The sequence below is a fragment of the Pelodiscus sinensis genome, chromosome 2 (assembly GCF_052426305.1).
Source record: "Pelodiscus sinensis isolate ZL-2025 chromosome 2, ASM5242630v1, whole genome shotgun sequence".
In the NCBI taxonomy this organism is placed as follows: Eukaryota; Metazoa; Chordata; order Testudines; family Trionychidae; genus Pelodiscus; species Pelodiscus sinensis.
Genome location: NC_143053.1, coordinates 40,991,846 through 40,995,709, shown reverse-complemented (window position 1 = coordinate 40,995,709; position 3,864 = coordinate 40,991,846).

Below are 3,864 nucleotides of genomic sequence, written 5' to 3'. Positions count from 1 at the left end.
TGTAAGCAACAGCAAGGGGAGCAAATAAAAAGTGAAACTGATGTGGTCTGAGCAATGGGTGAGGAAGATAATTTTAGCAGATGCCTTTTGGCTATAGTGATGCAACCTGGAATTCAGGAGCACAAATAGCAAGCCATGAAGCAAGTGAAGGTATGACCATGGAAAGACATGGATCCCATTACATTAGCACCTTTCCAGTGTTTCATTATTTCAAAAATAATGAGGAGCCCTGTAGAATCTGAGGGTGTGTCTAGACTACATGCCTCCTTCGACGGAGGCATGTAGATTAGCCAGATCGGAAGAGGGAAATGAAGCCGCGATTAAAATAATCGCGGCTTCATTTAAATTTAAATGGCTGCCCCGATCTGCCGATCAGCTGTTTGTCGGCAGATCGGGGGAGTCTGGACGCGATGCCCCGACAAAGAAGCCTTTCTTCATCGACACAGGTAAACCTGGTTTCACGAGGCTTACCTGTGTCGATGAAGAAAGGCTTCTTTGTCGGGGCATCGCGTCCAGACTCCCCCGATCTGCCGACAAACAGCTGATCGGCAGATCGGGGCAGCCATTTAAATTTAAATGAAGCCGCGATTATTTTAATCGCGGCTTCATTTCCCTCTTCCGATCTGGCTAATCTACATGCCTCCGTCGAAGGAGGCATGTAGTCTAGACACACCCTTAGAGACTACCAGATTTATTAGGGCATAAGCTTTCCTGGGAAAAATACACTTTATCAGATGAATTTGAGTGGAAGTTAGCATTTCTTGTATTGCTACGTGACAAAGTTGGCAATGGGATTTGTTGCAGGGATGGGTTTTGGGTAACTCCATCACAGGACCTAACTGCATAAGCCACACCGTCAGAAGCTCATCCACTTGCACATCCACTAATGTGATATATGCCATCGTGTGCCAGCAATGCCCCTCTGCCATGTATATTGGCCGAACCGGACAGTCTCTACATCAAAGGATAAATGGACCCAACTTCTTCCTTATATATACACTCTTGTTTCTGTAACTTCCACTCCAATTCATCTGATGAAGTAGGTTTTACCCAGTAAAGCTTATGCCCTAATAAATCTGTTAGTCTCCAAAGCTATATCTACACTACCAGGTTATTAATTTCAAAATAATAACTCCCCAAATAACTATTTTGAAATAAGGTTATTCCTCTTCACAAGCAGGAGTTATGATTTTGAAATAACAAGCCCCTTATTTTGAAATAACAGGCTTGGTAGTGTGGAAGCTCGCCTTGTTATTTTGAAATAAGAGGAGTTATTTCAAAATAACTCCCTAGTCTAGACATGCCTGAAGGTGCCACAGGGCTCCTTGTTGTTTTTGCAGATACAGACTAACATGGCTACTCCTCTGAGACTTTTCATTATCTCAAAACAGTCAGAAGAAGGTAGTTACTCATGTGGGGATTACTAGGTATTTGGAAATTTAATCCATAGAAGAAATCTCATGCATAGCCCACCTGAGTGGCATAAAACTCAGTATGATCATTAATACAGCCTAAGACACATAACAGCATGTATCTAAAGGAAGCTACTTTCTTTTTGAGATATCCCTTTTGTTTATATGGGGCTCTTACAGGTATTTAGTGCAGGGAAGGCAGTAAGCACCCTCCCACATCTGACAGCCTGCCTAAGAGTCAGCCAAGCTTGCAGCTCCTGCACTCAGAACAGCACAGGGCAGCTACCCAAGTGCTCACCACAGATAGCACAGCATCCCACAAAGGCTGGGGAGCAGGTGGAGCATGCATCTGTGCTCTTCCCCTAGGCAGGCCAGCCAGCAGAGCCACAGAGCGGGGGAAGTATATGCTGACCAGGTCAAATGGGTGCAGCAGTTTATGTCCTCCCGCACGTCTTCAGGAGTTTTGGGAGACATCATGCTTCACTGGGGGCGTCCATGCTGCCCACAATAGAGGACTATGCCTACAGGCAGAATCTAGCCCTTCAGCAATAAGCTCTTCTTTTCTGTTTCAGTAGCAGATACAAGAGCTGTGAATACCAGCCCTAAGCCTGTGCGTTAGCTTAGTGCACATGGTATAGCTCAGCACACTTGTATTTGCACCATCTGATCTGTGAAGACGTGTTTTAGGGTACAGTGTTAACAGTGAAGGCTTGTCGTGTCCTACAGTTGATGCCGAAGGGGTGCTTAATTCTTAACAGTCCTGTGAAAACAGTGAGCTATGTATAATTATTAACTAATTCTAAACACCAGAAATTACCTGCCTCTAATATCTTCTCCCTAGACTAGAAATCTACCAGAATTCAGACCAGACACTTGACTTTCCAAATTGATGGCAGGTATCCAGATGGAGAAATGTGGTTCCCTTTGAATTTTGGTCTTTTCGTCATACTATATCCTGATTCATTACCTCACATCATCTAGTCAGAACTTGACACTGCACCAAACAATGAACTTTGAAAGTGAATTTTTGTACAGCTGCACACAAAACAAGAGATTTCTATGTAAAATGGGTAGGAATTGATGTGCTTACAGTACCATGGGAAGACTTGATGTGATACAGTCCAAGAGGTTTGTAATTAATGACAAATAAAAGCTCAAGTTGACATCAGGATACATAAACAAAGCAGATTTCCATGCTCAAATTCAGATTAATATCCTGACAGTGATGAGATGTGGACAAAGAGAAGGATGTATGAACAGATACAAACTGTAAAAAATCACATTGTGCAGGTTTGTTTCTGGTATTGTATCTCTTCTAAGTATGGAAGAAGCCTGTTAATGAGAAGACACTGAAACACTTGATCAATACTAGAAGGACAAATGCTTCAGCAATTATTAAACTTAATGGAAAAGAAGACAGACCTCTGCAACCAGTGACTAACCAATAGGCCTAACAATTAGGACAGGCTAATGAGGAGTGGAAGGGAAGGGATTCCATTAAAAAAACCTGCAGACTTTTTTGTTATTTTTCATTAAAATGTCCACTTTTTCAAAATGTTCAGAGCAACTCTACATAGTGACCACACCTGCTTTATCTCCTAGTGGCATTAACCTTTTCCAAGGAAACTCAGTTCTCATTAGCAAGCATTGGAAGTCAAATCAAAAGTCAGATATACTTCCCAAGGCCCTGAATGCTAAATACCTCCTCTGTCTTTTCTCCCTCCCTTTCAAAATGCTGCAGCCAGATTTGCCTATCTGCTTTATGTTACACAGCTCTACAGCCTGTTATGTCAATGATAACTTTGCTTTCATTGTTTTGCAACAGACCACACACTTTGGCAGAGTTCAGGTACATCTCAGTTAAGAAGGGTGGGAGACCCTGATCAAAAAGAATGAAAATAAACAATGACTGAATAGTACTTAGCAGGTTTAATAAAATGTTTGCCCTTATTAATGAAAATAATTTTGAATCTTCTTTGTGCTAGATATTGCCAAGATGTTATAGGAAGACATGTTAAAGAATTCCAATTGCAGTTCTTGCTGACAATGTTAACTTGCTTTACATGAAAGCTACGGCTACACTGCCATTTTTTTGTGGAAGAGGATAAGCAAATTGTGCTTGCATTTGCATATCTTCTTCTGATTCTTTTTGCAGAAGAGGTTTTCCCAATAAAAATCCCCATGTAGACAGGGCCGTTTGTCGGAAAACACCCTTTTTCGCAAGATCCTGTAAACCTCGATTTTTGAGAAATAAGGGATCTTGTGAAAAAGGGGTTTTTTTCCCCCAACAAATGGCCCCATCTACATGGGACTTGTTATTGGCAAAACCTCTTCCACAAAAAGAATCAGAAGAAGATATGCAAATGAGAGCATGATTTGCATATTCTCTTCCACAAAAAATTGCAGTGTAGCCATAGCCTAAAATAAAATAGAGGCTGTTACATTTGAGTGA